Source organism: Schistocerca nitens, chromosome 3 (genome assembly GCF_023898315.1).
Source record: "Schistocerca nitens isolate TAMUIC-IGC-003100 chromosome 3, iqSchNite1.1, whole genome shotgun sequence".
Classification (NCBI taxonomy): Eukaryota; Metazoa; Arthropoda; class Insecta; order Orthoptera; family Acrididae; genus Schistocerca; species Schistocerca nitens.
Window position 1 is genome coordinate 927687415 of NC_064616.1, and position 17375 is coordinate 927704789.

Here is a 17375-nt window from a genome sequence, read left to right on the forward strand (position 1 = left end):
TATAGTGAATACCTTTTCCCACCCGTATGAAGTCGAATCACGTGACTAATGCAGTAGCCAATAGGAGTGCAACATTGTAGGGGTGTGGAGTGCTAGGTCATGAATGAAAACCGGACTGATAGTGGAAAATGTGGAACTTCTCATTTGATCATTGGATATTGAAATTTTAAATTGAATTATTGAATATAATTAAAATTGAAATGGAATTAAGTACTTAGGTCATTAATAGGTTATATCTGTGATGTGGATGTTACTTTAGTTAGCATATTTACAGAAGACTATGACCGATGTGTGTATGGAGGTGGCAGCCAAGGGTGTGTGATGTAAGCAGTCGGACACCCGTGGGCTGGTGGTTCGACGTATGTCTGGTTATAATGCGCGCATGAGAGAGAGAGAGAGAGAGAGCAGACGATCTTGTGTCATCACGCGACTTCATGGTAGCGCCATCTGGTGGGCACGATGTGAACTAAGTCAGTTGGGCTGTGAAGTTCACGGTGAACACAGTGGGTGCAGCCATCTTGAGTGATGGTACTTGCGTCATCAGTTGATGCCAGGAGAGAGCCCTCTGGTGGCACCGATATGAACTAAGTCAGTTGGAGTTCAGACCTAGTGGAGAACACACATGCTTGAAGTTGGTTAAATAATAAAGACAAGTCCTTTTTCCAGCCATTTTCTTTGCTTAGTAGAGATAAGGAGGGTGTGACGCATTATCATGTTGGAATTTGAACTTCCCGCCATTTTCCTGGCGGAGAGGGCGTGGCACTTTCCCACCAAAACTCAATCTTCCCGCCTAAATACACCTTGGATGACGTCATCGCCGCCATCTTGGATAACGTCATTGCCGTCATATTGGATAATGGTACTTTGTCCCCGAACTAGCCTTGTCCCAATACTTGCGTCCCACCCACTGATAGGACTCGAGATGTCGTACACTGGATTCGAGCTGCCAGTAGATGTGTGGAGATTATCATATCACAGTCCAACAAAGTTAATGGTTGTTAGTCCGTAATATATGAACCTCTGTCAGGTTTATGTATTGGGATGATGATACCTTTCGCAAATGCAGCTGGAAGTTGCACCTCTGGTGTCATGAGCGCTTGACATATAGTAGTCCAGTACGGCACCAATAGTCTCTGAATGTCCTATAAAACTCCAGGGGTAATCCATCCATTCGTGGTGAGTTACTAGGTGCCCCTTTTCCTATGGCATCCAACACCTCTTCTTCAGTCACTGTAGTGATTATCCCTGGATCAGAACGCTTTTCCATGTACAGGTGACAATAATGGGTAAAGCATTGCTTATGTCTCTTTGCGTAATATGACGTACGCCATCTTTTGTCATCACCTCATGGATCAACTTCCTGTGCCTGCACTTTATTTCCATGGCTATATGATACATGGAGGGCCGTTTGTCGGCGATTCCGACAGTTTGTCGTGTATAAATGATAGTCCCTTCCAGGTGTTGATGCATCAACTTAAAAATCTTTACTTTTGCTCAGTTGACAGTCATCTAGAGGTCCGGTTATTGGGGCATAACGGAACACAGCCTAATGATGGCGTAGTAGAACTCTGTAGCGCTACGCCTCCATGCTGTGGCTTCCCTGCTAAAAGTCTTCAAGGTACGTCGAAGGCTCAGCTTGGCACATCCAGCCACCACAGTAAAGCAGATGTATATGCTCCTCATTGTCGTAGGCACAGTCTCCACGTGTCTCCCACTGCTGCTTGTCATTCTGGTGAGGCCAGGTGAGCAGTGTTAAATTTCCACAGGCTGCAGCTGTTCCACACTTGTTGGCGTTGAAGCACGATGGTACAAATGTGAGCAGTGTGGTCAGTAAATGCTGCTGGCCGCAACTCAGCTGCCGTGATCGCATTCCTGAGAGAGCAGGAGGTATATGTACTATCAATTCTGTTAGACGAATGTTTCGTAAAGTGTGTGAGACCCTGTCTATCAGCATAGATGATGTCCCAGGTGTCTACAAAACCGAGCTTACGAATGACACCGCTGAGAGCTGGGCATGGTGAATGTTGAGGAAATTGGTCCTTGGGAGTTTGTGTACAATTAAAATCGCCCCTGATCACCATATCATCTGTCCTGTCTTGGAGTAATTGTGTTAATTCCTCAGTGATGAATAGCGAACATTCACGCTTCTTGCTGGTACCAGACGGTGCGTAAACAGTGACGAGGTGTATCCCTTGGACTGTAAGCATCGTGCCTCTGACATTCAGTAGGTAACGTATATCAGTGTCTATTAACCCTTCTTTGAGAAGTATTGTGAAGCTACTGCCCGTATCCGACGCATATGATATGCATGTCGTGTATCGGGGGGTGTCCTGGAAGCCAAGAACGTATACCTCCTGCAATAAAGCCACGTTAGTGTCGGCTGCATAAAGCGTGTCGCGTAACAGTGACGGAGATCCGAAATGTGAAATAAATTGGGTGAAGTTCACGGTTAAAGCAGTCTCAAACATGGTAATTGGATGTCTCTATAGACCACCTGGCTCATCAGCTGTTGTGACAGAGCACCTGAAGGAAAATTTGGAAAATATTTCGAGTAGATTTACCGACCATGTTATAGTTCTTGGTGGAGATTTTAATTTGCTGGATATAGACTGGGAGACTCAAATGTCTATAACGGGTGGCAGGGACAAAGAATCCAGTGAAATTTTTTAAGTGCATTAACTGGAAACTACCTTGAGCAGTTAAACACAGAACTGACTCGTGGCGATAACATATTAGAGCCTCTGGTGACAAACAGACCCGAACTATTTGAAACAGTTAAAGCAGAACATGGAATCAGCTATCATAAAGCGGTTACTGCATCGATGATTTCAGCTGTAAATAGAAATATTGAAAAAGGTAGGAAGATTTTTCTGTTTAGCAGAAGTGACAAAAACCAAATTTCAGAGCTTCAACACAAAAGTTTTGTCTCAAATACATATAGATTTGAGGATCAGTGGACAAAGTTCAAAACCATCGTACAATATGCATTAGATGAGTATGTGCCAAGCAAGATCGTAAGAGATGGAAAAGAGCCACCGCAGGACAACAATCGAGTTAGAAAACTGCTGCGGAAGCAAAGGGAACTTCACAGCAAACATAAACATAGCCAAAGCCTTGCAAACAAACAAAAATTACGCGAAGCGAAATGTAGTGTGAGGAGGGCTATGCAAGAGGCGTTCAATGAATTCGAAAGTAAAGTTCTATGTACTGACTTGGCAGAAAATCCTAAGAAATTTTGGTCTTGTGTCAAAGCGGTAGGCGCAGTGGTTAGCACAGTGGACTCGCATTCGGGAGGACGACGGTTCAATCCCGTCTCCGGCCATCCTGATTTAGGTTTTCCGTGATTTCCCTAAATCGGTTCAGGCAAATGCCGGGATGGTTCCTTTGAAAGGGCACGGCCGATTTCCTTCCCAATCCTTCCCTAACCCGAGCTTGCGCTCCGTCTCTAATGACCTCGTTGTCGACGGGACGTTAAACACTAACCACCACCACCATCAAAGCGGTAGGTGGATCAAAACAAAATGTCCAGACACTCTGGGACCAAAATGGCACTGAAACAGAGGATGAAAGGCTAAAGGCCGAAATACTAAATGTCTTTTTCCAAAGCTGTTTCACAGAGGAAGACTGCAGTGTAGTTCCTTCTCGAGATTGTCGCACAGATGACAAAATTGTAGATATCGAAATAGATTAAGGAGGGATAGAAAAACAATTAAAATCGCTCAAAAGAGGAAAGGCCGCTTGACCTGATGGGATACCAGTACGATTTTACACAGAGTACGCGAAGGAACTTGCCCCATTTCTTGCAGCGGTGTACTGTAGGTCTCTAGAAGAGCTTGGCGTTCCAAAGGATTGGAAAAGGGCACAGATCATCCCCGTTTTCAAGAAAGGACGTCGAACAGATGTGCGGAACTATAGACCTATAACTCTAACGTCGATCAGTTGTAGAATTTTGGAACACGTATTACACTCCTGGAAATGGAAAAAAGAACACATTGACACCGGTGTGTCAGACCCACCATACTTGCTCCGGACACTGCGAGAGGGCTGTACAAGCAATGATCACACGCACGGCACAGCGGACACACCAGGAACCGCGGTGTTGGCCGTCGAATGGCGCTAGCTGCGCAGCATTTGTGCACCGCCGCCGTCAGTGTCAGCCAGTTTGCCGTGGCATACGGAGCTCCATCGCAGTCTTTAACACTGGTAGCATGCCGCGACAGCGTGGACGTGAACCGTATGTGCAGTTGACGGACTTTGAGCGAGGGCGTATAGTGGGCATGCGGGAGGCCGGGTGGACGTACCGCCGAATTGCTCAACATGTGGGGCGTGAGGTCTCCACAGTACATCGATGTTGTCGCCAGTGGTCGGCGGAAGGTGCACGTGCCCGTCGACCTGGGACCGGACCGCAGCGACGCACGGATGCACGCCAAGACCGAAGGATCCTACGCAGTGCCGTAGGGGACCGCACCGCCACTTCCCAGCAAATTAGGGACACTGTTGCTCCTGGGGTATCGGCGAGGACCATTCGCAACCGTCTCCATGAAGCTGGGCTACGGTCCCGCACACCGTTAGGCCGTCTTCCGCTCACGCCCCAACATCGTGCAGCCCGTCTCCAGTGGTGTCGCGACAGGCGTGAATGGAGGGACGAATGGAGACGTGTCGTCTTCAGCGATGAGAGTCGCTTCTGCCTTGGTGCCAATGATGGTCGTATGCGTGTTTGGCGCCGTGCAGGTGAGCGCCACAATCAGGACTGCATACGACCGAGGCACACAGGGCCAACACCCAGCATCATGGTGTGGGGAGCGATCTCCTACACTGGCCGTACACCACTGGTGATCGTCGAGGGGACACTGAATAGTGCACGGTACATCCAAACCGTCATCGAACCCATCGTTCTACCATTCCTAGACCGGCAAGGGAACTTGCTGTTCCAACAGGACAATGCACGTCCGCATGTATCCCGTGCCACCCAACGTGCTCTAGAAGGTGTAAGTCAACTACCCTGGCCAGCAAGATCTCCGGATCTGTCCCCCATTGAGCATGTTTGGGACTGGATGAAGTATCGTCTCACGCGGTCTGCACGTCCAGCACGAACGCTGGTCCAACTGAGGCGCCAGGTGGAAATGGCATGGCAAGCCGTTCCACAGGACTACATCCAGCATCTCTACGATCGTCTCCATGGGAGAATAGCAGCCTGCATTGCTGCGAAAGGTGGATATACACTGTACTAGTGCCGACATTGTGCATGCTCTGTTGCCTGTGTCTATGTGCCTGTGGTTCTGTCAGTGTGATCATGTGATGTATCTGACTCCAGGAATGTGTCAATAAAGTTTCCCCTTCCTGGGACAATGAATTCACTGTGTTCTTATTTCAATTTCCAGGAGTGTATGTTCGAGTATAATGACTTTTCTGGGGACTAGAAATATACTCTGTAGGAATCAGCAAGGGTTTCGAAAAAGACGATCATGTGAAACCCAGCTCGTGCTATTCTTCCACGAGACTCAGAGAGCCATAGACACGGGTTCCCAGATAGATGCCGAGTTTCTTGACTTCAGCAAGGCATTCGATAAAGTTCCCCACAGTCGTTTAATGAACAAAGCAAGAGCATATGGACTATCAGACCAATTGTGTGGTTGGATTGAAGGGTTCCTAGATAACAGAACGCAGCATGTCATTCTCAACGGAGAGAAGTCTTCCAAAGTAAGAGTGATTTCAGGTGTGCCGCAGGGGAGTGTCGTGGGACCATTGCTATTCATGATATACATAAATGACCTTGTGGATAACATCGGAAGTTCGCTGAGGCTTTTTGCGGATGATGCTGTAGTATATCGATGGGTTGTAACAATGGAAAATTGTACTGAAATGCAGGAGGATCTGCAACGAATTGACGCATGGTGCAGGGAATGGCAATTGAATGTCAATGTAGACAAGTGTAATGTCCTGGGAATACATAGAAAGAAAGATCCTTAATCATTTAGCTACAATATAGCAGGTCAGAAACTGGAAACAGTTAATTCCATAAATTATCTGGGAGTAAGCATTAGGAGTGATTTAAAATGGAATGATCATATAAAGTTGATCGTCGGTAAAGCAGATGCCAGACTGAGATTCATTGGAAGAATCCTAAGGAAATGCAATCCGAAAACAAAGGAAGTGGGTTACAGTACACTTGTTCGCCCACTGCTTGAATATTGCTCACCAGTGTGGGATCCGTACCAGATAGGGTTGATGGAAAATGGCTCTGAGCACTATGGTACTTAACTTCTAAGGTCATCAGTCCCCTAGAACTTAGAACTACTTAAACCTAACTAACCTAAGGACATCACACACATCCATGCCCGAGGCAAGATTCGAACCTGCGACCGTAGCGGTCGCGCGGTTCCAGACTGTAGCGCCTAGAACCGCATGGTCACTCCGGCTGGCTAGGATTGATGGAGAAGATGAAAGAGAGAGCAGTGCGCTTCGTTACAGGATCATTTAGTAATCGCGAAAGCATTATAGAAATGATAGATAAACTCCAGTGGAAGACTCTGCAGGAGAGACACTCAGTAGCTTGGTATGGGCTTTTGTTGAAGTTTCGAGAGCATCCTTCACGGAGGAGTCAAGTGATATATTGCCCCCATCCTACGTATATCTCGCGAAGAGACCATGAAGTTAAAATCAGAGAGATTAGAGCCCACACAGAGGCGTACCGACAATCTTTCTTTCAACGAACAATACGAGACTGGAATAGGAGGGAGAACCGATAGAGGTACTCAAGGTACCCTCCGCCACACACCGTCACGTGGCTTGCGGAGTATGGATGTAGATATCTTCGCTCGCAACCAGATGGTATTGATGTTAATTGTCGCGAATCGATATGACTGTCGTTCACGCTTGTAGGCGGCGGCAGTCATCAGTGTATGCAGTGGCGACAGGTTTGGTCATCCCCATGCCGCCCTGTCGTTTCTGTTATCATGCTGTCCATAGGAGATGGGGAGGACTGTGTAACTCACACTCTTCTGTATGTGATGTGTCCTCCAAAGAGTCGTCTCCCACGCTATGTGCCCACAAGTTACTGGAGAGAGGCTGTCGGTGTGGTTCATTGGCTACCAAAGAGGCCCTTCTTGTGATTCCTCACGGTTGCGACGGTGTTCCATCGCCCCTCCATCTCCAAACGGGTGTACAGGAGAAGAAAAGTCCATCGTCTCAGTTCCTAAAAAGGGAGCAGTGCCAGTCGACGCCTCCGGAGCAGGGCCGTCCGCGACACTGTCGAAATCAGTACGATCGTTTGTATCTGTCTGCAAGCGACAGTCGTCAGACGGCGTCCGTCGGTGTTTCTTGTGCTTGTGGGGCGAACGCTTCTTCCAGACGTGTGTCTCTGTGTCAGAATGTGAAAGTAGATCCAACTACCCTGCGCCTTCAGAGAGGAAAGCTTGGGTTGGCACGACTTGTGGGTCAACATCCACGCGCTCGTTGTGCGGTGACATTTGCTTTTCGGGTTTATCTGGCGACTCCGTCAGTATAGAGCAGAAGGTATGTGCCTCATCAATAACTTGTCCGTCTGTCTGCAGTAGTAACATATTAGCCCGCATCTCGTGGTCGTGCGGTAGCGTTCTCGCTTCCCACGCCCGGGTTCCCGGGTTCGATTCCCGGCGTGGTCAGGGATTTTCTCTGCCTCGTGATGGCTGGGTGTTGTGTGCTGTCCTTAGGTTAGTTATGTTTAAGTAGTTCTAAGTTCTAGGGGACTTATGACCACAGCAGTTGAGTCCCATAGTGCTCAGAGCCAAGTAACATATTCCGATCGTCACTGTCAGACGTCGCGGGTGCCACCACTTGTGCGGCAGACGTCGTAGGTGCCGTCACTTGTGTATAAGTAATTGGTAGAATCGATGGAGGAACATGTTGTACCGCTCCTCGTGATGGGATCTGGGTGATCCCCCATTGCAGACAATCAGAGCGAACGCGCCCCTCCTGTCCACAACCTGAGTATGTGTGTGGTTGTCCATCATACATGATAATTGCACGACAAACGGCAATATTTAAGTATGAAGGAACATGCTTCGTCAGTTCGATCTTGAGCTGTCTTACTACGTTGAGTATGGGAAACGTTGTAAAAGTCTGCCACTTCTCAGCCACGTGGCTAATGACAGTCCCGTACGGTTTAAGAGCGGAGATAACGGACTCGGCGAGTACCTCAAAAGGTAGCTCGAACACCAGAAGGACCCTCATGCCTAGGCGTGAGTGTTCAACGGTAACAGCGCCGATATGTCCATCATCTGAGTGCCTAAACTTCGGTGTGCCGGCAGCGCCCCGCAACCACCTTCGTCCACTCTTCTTCGTTAATCATCTTAACATTGACTGCACTGGCCGTGATCGAAAAGTGAATACCAATCTTCTCCTGTGGATCTAGACGTAGTTCATCACGCAAAAAGCCTCAGATATTCGGCTTGGAACATAATCCTAAAGGAGTTCATGTTACTGCAGTGAGCTTGTAGTATATGACTAGCGCTCGCGGGAAGTAAAGAAACTCGAGTACGCCACTGGACCGGCGGGATGGCAAGCACACGTCCTCGCCGCTCCTTCGCTGACGGCAAACGCCCACTCGACCACCATGAACTCCAACATCGAGCATCTACGCAGATATCCATGCGGCACATAAAACTTCTGTTGTGATTTTCTCGGTGTTACCAGAGTAGTGCACCTTATTTCTTGCACATTATGTTGCATTAACAGAGGATGTACATAGACATCTATGATCCCAACGTCGTCGCCTCCCCTGGTGAGAATGCTGTGAGATCGATAGATAGGTCGACTTTTATGTGTATACCTTAATCTATCGATAATTCTGACAAGAGCACGAAGTTTAACCTTGTTTGTCCCCTGGCACACAGAAACAAGCTATGTTGCGACCGTAAACACAAAGTGTTGTGTCAGGTGGACATCTAAATAAATACGGTACTGTAGTGTCATCCGCTAATTTTATTTGAATTTCTGGGTTGTGTTTTGTTTCTGGAACTGTATTTCACTTATTCGGAGTTGTTCGCATATTGGACGATTGCACGAAAGCTGCAATACAGTGGTTCCGCCCCACTTATTTAAGTGCGTAACAGTCTTCAATTTAACACATTTTTGGCATGAAGTGCCGCGAATTGCATTGCCGCAGGAGGCTCTGTAACAAACAAACCAATATTTACGGTGTGGGCTAATTTTTCCTTTGGGACTAAGATTTTTAGACCTGAATTTGAGTAATGTGAAATGTGGCATGTGTATGAATAACGTGGCTTTCACTGATTTATTTTGCACTTCATATTCACTCTCCGTCTGATGCTTGAGATTTGAGATATTTGCAGTTGCTTTGCATGGGTTCCTTGACATTAGTGGCAGTGGCGTTTAGTGATTTAGTAGATCATGGTATTTCTTCTATTATTTTGTCACTGTTATATTGTTTATAGTGTACCACTGTATGCACTGCAAAGAATGGTGTGAAAATAACCTGGTAGGGTCACTCACTTTTTGTTCTGTTCATCAGAGTTTTGGCGTGTAAACGATTTGAAAAGAATTTTGTCAATCGGTATTAGAAATTGTGGAATGTTAGATGCCACTGTCAAGGAATTATGTTCTGTATGGATACCTTTTCAGAGTTATGAAGCTGAATGTGGTTTAATGTGTGAACAGACTTTGTCATGGACCCTCAGACTTCAGCATCCATCTTTTCTTCCTTCAGAAAATTTAAATAATATGAAAATATTGTTACTAGGATCACTGTGTTGTTTCCTGACATACATGGACCGTACTGTAGATTAAAATATTTTCTGTGAGTGAGACAGATTCAGGTAAAACAGTCTTCTAGATTGGATGAAGGTAATAGGTTCATAATACCGCGAAGCCCTTCATAAACAATATGCTAAATGCTGCTGTGCTAAGATTTTGATTAAATACTGGGAACTTGCAATTTGGTTTCTTTTCTGCCGTACCAACAACATAGACCTTCATGCAGCATTTCTGATCGTGCTATTTATGTGAACAAAGTGGTTATGGCTGTCTGTCTTTCCTGTAGTTTTTGCATTTTTCTTGAAAACATTAACATCAGGGCACTAATTTGTTGTTTGTTCAAGTAACTGTCCTACTTTTTCCCTGGTCTTAGAAATGGGCATGGAGTGAATTTTGTTAGCATCATTCTGTATGAACAAGCAAGTTGGTGCACTGCTGACTCATTGGACAGACCATCAAGATGTAGATTTTCTGTGATTTCCCTAAACCATTTAAAGGAAATGCTGGAACAGTTCCTTTGAAAGGGGGCAGCCGATTTCCCTCTCCAGTTCGAGCTTGTGGTCCATCTCTAATGATCTCATCATAGATGGTGTATTAAACCTGAGTATTCCTTCATTCTGTATGTATACTAATAATCAGTGTCCAGTAGAAGATAAATAGCTAAGAGGTATTTTTATATAATTCCCCAAATTACTTTAAGCAAATAACAGGTTGATTCCTGAAAAAAATGGTGGCTAATTCCCACTCTACTCTCATCCATACTTCTACTGAACCACTAATGACACAATTGTCAACAGCATATTAACTAGAAATCTGATTAATAATAGAATTAAAAAAACTGTAAATTCCTTTAGATAGTTTATGATCAATTACTTAGTCGTCTAAACTTTTTTTTCATCATTACATTAAAGATTTGCGTTTGTCATCTGAACACAATGTCTGATGTTGGTTACAGTGTGGCAGGAATATGGCTTGTGTGGCTTATACATACAAACTTGCAGTGTTCCGTGTTTATCACCTATTGCAAATAGTCTAAGAGAAAGGTGTTGTAAGCACAAGGCTCAAATATGTTAGAGAAGTTGACACTGCGATTGTGACTAGCTGTAGCCTCGTTGGTCTTTGTGTGTGTTGCATTGCACTGAAATGCCACCAACTGCCAGTTAACTTTTTAAAATATCTGAGGCGAGTATGCACAAGAACAGTGAGGATTACTTAGCTTCAGAAAAGTTTGAGGTGTAATGAATATTTAGTTACTTTAAGAAGTTTCAGTTGGTTTCTGATCATATGAGAATTATTATTGTAGTTGGAGAGCTTGTTTAAGGGGGCCTAGAAGTGTAACTTAGAAAGCTATGAAACCTTCAAGAAGTGATTAAGATGATAGAATTGAATCACTAAAGGGAGATTTTTGATATGTGTTGTATATATTCAAGGTTGATACACTATCTGAGGCAACCTTGACTTAAAACTTCCTGCTGTGTTCTATGAAGATGAAAGCTGCTGCTCATGGTTTATTTTATTGCGATATTTCCACCGTATTTAAAGATGAAATGATTCATCTGATGCCATTGTGTGAATGCGAATACACAATAAAACAACAAAGGCCAACGAGTGGAAACCAACTGTGCCATTGGCCGAAACGTGCTTAGCGTGTCCGGGCAGCAAATCTTAGCTAACAAAGCATTTGGGCTGGTTTGCGGTTCGGACTGCTGGCAATAACATCAAAACATTGGCATTGAGTTGGGCTTGGGACCCAGGCTACCTCCTGATGTGGATGCCGGGTCGAATGGTCATTGTTTCAGTAGCAATTTGGGATGTGGATGTCTGAATGGGTATTTATTTATTGTCTCTAAAAGTACTGGAGTACTGAGTGGAATATGGAGACAGCATTAAAGCTGATAGTTTTTCCATAAACGAGAATGTTTAGGGGATCCCATGAATTGCAACTGTAAAAACAAATTGAAAAGATTAGGCACTTGGAGGGAAAAAAAGAGCTGTTTGAAAATAATGTGCATGATGATGTGCATGATGTGTAAAAGAAATGGAATCATTATGGATATATTTGTGCTGCAGGTACAGCTCTCCCAAAAGGGAAGTCATCCTTGGAAATGTGTTAGGGGTCTACATTAAGCAATAACGGTTCAAAATTTATGGCTGTCATTCGCAAAAAGTTATGAAATAACCCATATTAAAATTCAGCATAAAGAGTCAGACAGTTTTGTCCCACCACACCGCTCCCAACTTTTTAAAAGAGAGATCATCCGCTAGCCTCGTTTCGTCTTTTTCTGATGATCAGCTTCTTGCAGTAATATAAATGCTGCACATGCAACAACTGTTGAATCCTCTTTTTTGCTCATAGTATTGGTTGGTGAAACTGTTATTAAAACACTACTTTATAACAATAACAAAATGGGAGGAACCTCGCCGAGCTGTCAGAACCAATTGTGATTCCACATGGCCGAATCTGCGGGTCCCAACCCCTTGGTTTGGTGTGTATGACAGGTCGAATGCCAATGCATTGGCAATCAGCTTTGGCCAAATCAATTGGCTGTCTTTCATTTGCCTTTGTTGGGCTAGTGTGTGCGCGCCTTGACATAAAGGTTCAATCTAATATACACTATATAAATACTTTTTTTATTTAAAATGTGAGTTTGGTTTACAGCATGTGAGCCTTTGATACCGCCCATTGGCTTTGGGCCATGAAGTTGTGGTGTTGCGGCAGTTGATGTCATACGTGTGCAATTCTGCATTCAGAATTGTCTATAAATGCTAAAACAATTGCTTTTGCAGTAATACTGAAAGTAAACTGTTACAACAGTTGTCAGGAATGAGAAGGGATTAGTTAGTGTGCAAAAAATTTTTGTGTATTTATTAATGACAAGAAGTTGTCATGATAAACTTAATAAAATTATGGTACTGGCAAGTATTAAATAGAAGATAAGCAGTTGTTGATAGGGCAGTGCATCTGTTCACCTTTCGACTGAGGAGCTGAATGGTGGATAGGCATTTGGAAATTAGAGGTAACTGCTTAAGCTTTCAAGCACTCATAAGTTATGTCAAGTACCCATATGACGTACTGTAACCTTCACTTTAGGTCCAGCTACATTACTGAACACAAATAAACTTTCTGTAACAACACACAAAAATTTGCTGTTAGTTCACAAATCCAGATGATAATAGTTCTTGATAGAAATAATATAAGAAGTAGTTTCTTATCAAAACTTATATAAATCCATGCACTACTACATAACACTGCACACATGTGGAAATTGTAATAATGAGCACAGTTCCATGTAAGTCATGGGCTGGTGGAAACTACACGTTTATCAGCTGAAGCACTTTCCAACAAAAGGCTAAGTCGGTCCAAGTAAACATTAATGACACTCGCAGTGTACTTGTAGAGACAAAATTGATAACTGCAACTGAGAGCAAGACTGGTGCTTGGTGTCCTTATATTTTCGTGCTATGGAAGTTCGTGTGACTAGCCAGCAGTATCAGCATCTTTTCCGCTGCACTTGCCCTCTCTAGACATGATCAAAGTGACACATATAGGTGCACCCATGACATGTTGTCATAGCTATGCTCTTCTGCTGATAGACCCCAATACAAGTAGATATGTTCTCTCTGGCATTTTCCCTTGATTGCTGGAAGGAGTTGAAAGAAGTTTGATGTGGAGTACAGAGAAATGAAAGGGGTTAGTGAAGAACTAATTAAATGTACGGACAAACGTTATCAAATACGTGTACAGAATGAGTATAAATTTCAGGCAAATACTGAAAGAGAGTATTAACTTATATTCCAAAATGATTGGGAAATGTACAATAGAGAATTTACGCTGAAGTGACAAAAGTCATGGGGTAGCGATATGCACATACACAGACAGTGGAAGTATCATGCACACAGGGTATAAATGGGCAACATTTTGGCGAAGCTGTCATTTGTACTCGGGTGATTCGTGTGAAAAGGTTTCCAACATATTATTTCTGTACAACAAGAATTAACAGACTTTGAACACAGAATGGTAGTTGTAGCTAGATGCGTAGGACATTCCATTTTGTAATTTGTTAGCAAATTCAATATTCTGAGATCCACAGTGTCAAGAGTGTGCCAAGAATACCAAATTTCAGACATTACCTCTCATCACAGGCAACACAGTGGCCTAGGGCATTCACTTAACAACCGAGAGCAGTGGCGTTTCTCTAGTTGTCAGTGCTAATAGACAAGCAACAGTGCATGAAATAACCACAGACATCAATGTGAAACATATGACGAATGTATCAGTTTGGACAGTACAGCGAAATTTGCCGTTAATGGGCTATGGCAGCAGACAGCAGACACGAGTGCCTTTGCTAACAGCACGACATTGCCTGCAGCGCCTCTCCTGGACTTATGACCATATTGGTTGGACCCTAAACACCTGGAAAACCATCGTGTGGTCAGATGAGTCCTAATTTCAGCTGGTAAGAGCTGATGGTAGGATTGGAGTGTGTTGCAGACCCCACAAAGCCATGGACCTAGGTTGTCAACGAAGCCCTGTGCAAGCTGTTGGTGGCTCCATAATGGTGTGAACTGAGTTTACATGCAATTTACTGGGTCATCTGGTCCAATTGAACTGATCATTGACTGGAAATGGTTACATTTGGCTACTGGGAGACCATTTGCAGCCACTCATGGAATTCATGTTCCCAAACAACAATGGAATTTTTATGGATGACAATGTGACATGTCATTGAGCCACAACTGTTTGCAATTGGTTTGAAGAACATTCTGGACAGTTCGAGTGAAATATTTGGCCACTCAGATCATCCAACATGAATGTCATTGAACATTTATGGGATGTAATTGTGAGGTCAGTTTGTGCACAAAATTCTGCACTCGCAACTCTTGTGATGATGGATGGCTAGGGTGGCAGCATGGCTCACTATTTCTGCAGGGGACTTCCAGCAGCGTTCATGATGCACTACACCAGGCAAAAGGAGGTCCGACACAATATTAGGAGATATCCCATGACTTTTGTCACCTTGGTGTTTTACACATTACACTGCATGCTTTTACAGCATTAATTCTCTCATTTTTATAACAGATGTTCAAAATGGCATACATGTGATGTCGTGAATGTCCATGTATATGGGTATGAATTACTTAACTTGTTCAGTTATTCTACCTCTTATGTTTACCCCCACAACTTTTTTGTTGAAGTAGTGTGCATTACAGTATGCATGCACATCACTCCTGCCTGTCATAAGAGGCGATTACTCACTATAAGTGACTAAGCCTGATCCAGGGAGCTATTTGCCATAGGATTGTCCCACTAAACATGAAGAACTGTTCACTAACCTAGAATTCCAAGATATCCCTTTTGTCTGCCAGATTCGTGGACCAAAAGAGTTAACACTGGTACCTTTGTTTGCGATTTTAAGGGTTATATTCTTACTTGAGAAGCTATTTGTGATACAAATGTATCATGTAAAGCTATATGTCCTCCAGCTATTAGGTGCTCAGGTGTGTAAGCTTTGGCCCTTGTTCCTCCTCCTGTATCCATGAGTACATCTGGACTGAGAGGGAGAAGACTACGGAAGTGCTAGTAAACTATATTCCGTTTGCCAGGGCAGAACTCTCCTTGATCGCTGCTGCAATTAATAAGGAGAAAGTGATCCCTCAGTATGAAACACTCCTATCATTTGTCACACCAAAACACCTGGAAAAAATATTGAAGTGTCCACACTGCTGAGTTTTGCTAGAATTGTAATCTACGCCTGACACAATCATATTCCCATTATCAGTACTTACAAACTACAGATCCTTCCAAACCAATTACAATGTCCCCTTCGCAGAAGAATGCTCAGTTTCAACAAAAGTTGCACTAACAGCCCTTAAGAAACAAAACACTGATTAAATCTATGTTATTGTGCCGAAGAAGTTGTATGTAAATGCTACAGCTTCCGTACAATTTCACCGAGATGAGTTCAGAACTTGAAGTGGAGTAAAGCAGAAAGATTTCATAAAACTGTTTTCAGCAGCTCTAGAGGAAACAATCATATTATAAACTCAAATAAAGGAGCATGCACTTCATTTTGCTGATAACGTTACACTTTTTCCCTCTGCATCAAATAAACTTCAACTGGAGTGGCCCTGAAAATCAATTATTACAAGACTAAAATAATGTATGGTCAACACATCAACAAGAAAATTGCACACATAAACAGGATGCCATAAAACTGGTTAATGATTTTTGTATTTAGGGCAACTGAAGACAATTGCTGGATAGACAACAGCCAAAGAAATAAATAGAAAAGTGAAAATGTGGAGTACATGTAGTGGTCAAAATGGTTTTCAAAATGAGTTACCTATGTGTCGTTGCATAAGCTTTACAACTGGTGTGTGATGTCTATTTTCATATAAGTCAAAAATGGTTCAAATGGCTCTGAGCACTATGGGACTTAACATCTGAGGTCATCAGTCCCATAGAACTTAGAACTACTTAAACCTAACTAACCTAAGGACATCACACACATGCATGCCCGAGGCAGGATTCGAACCTGCGACTGGAGCGGTCGTGCAGTTCCAGACTGAAGCGCCTAGAACCGCTTGGCCACAACGGCCGGCTGACATACGTCAGTGAGACATGTACTCTTAGTATGATGCTCATTCAAAAACTGAAGTTTTCTCAGTGAGCACTGGAATTGGTCGTAGAGAAAGAGAAACAAATGGAACAGATTGGAATGGAAGATGAGATTATGACTGTAATTAAAATGTGATGGTGGTGGGACTGTCTCATAGCCAGATGAATAGATGATAGAAGAATCAAGGATATTGTTAGATTTCAAGAGGTAAGAAAAGTCATAGATGGTGACTTGGTGGAAGAGCACCTGCACAATGGTACGTGTGGACATCTTTAGTTGACAAGTGATTATTGATGCTGATCTGGAAACAATTAAAGTTCCTATATCAATGGCTCTCAAGGCCTCTTTTTGCGTAATCTATTTCCCACCAGACTATACGATTAGGCCTATGTAAGAATATGTAGTTGGACTATTGGAGAAGCTCCCTCCACTCTTCCTACTAGTAGGATCTTCAACATGGTCTGACCCATGACTTCTTAATACTTGAGAAACAACACATTCCTGCAGTGCCATTCCTGCATAATCTGCATCCCAGTTCCAGTGACATGTCCATGATGATATCTGTGACAGTAACAATTTTCCAACTATCACCTCTCTTCCCAGTCACCATCCAAAAGCCAACTGCAATAGGAGCTACAAAAAGCAAATTATCCAGTATTCAGTGCCAGAATAGTGTCTGATGTATGGGAACATGATATATGATATCTTGTGCGATGGCCAGTGGAATGGTTATACACAGCACAGAGGAGACGATACTCTCATCCTTTAGTGCAGTGATTCTCAAACCTTTTCAGCTCAGTGTGCCCTTTGCTGCGTTCAAAATGTGTCCAGTGCCCCACCCCACCCTCCACCCCCAAATCAAATCTCCATTACCTGCTATCACCATTTCAAATATTCCTAACTTAAACATAATTAAAGTTTACTTTGTATATAAACCCTCCCATATGCAAAGTATTGTCCTAATCTCAGCCGGGAAAATGGGAGAGCTTTCATACACATTAA

General features: G+C 43.7%; 1 protein-coding gene across 1 annotated transcript in view; it reads left to right on the forward strand.

The window, feature by feature from the left end:
* Positions 1-8827: 8827 nt before the first annotated feature.
* The window catches only part of LOC126248999 (glycogen debranching enzyme), a 220039-nt gene continuing 211491 nt past the window's right edge, over positions 8828-17375 (forward strand). The window contains exon 1 of the mRNA XM_049950579.1: positions 8828-8937. The gene's annotated coding sequence lies outside the window, so the exon portion shown is untranslated. The remainder of the gene's footprint in view (positions 8938-17375) is intronic.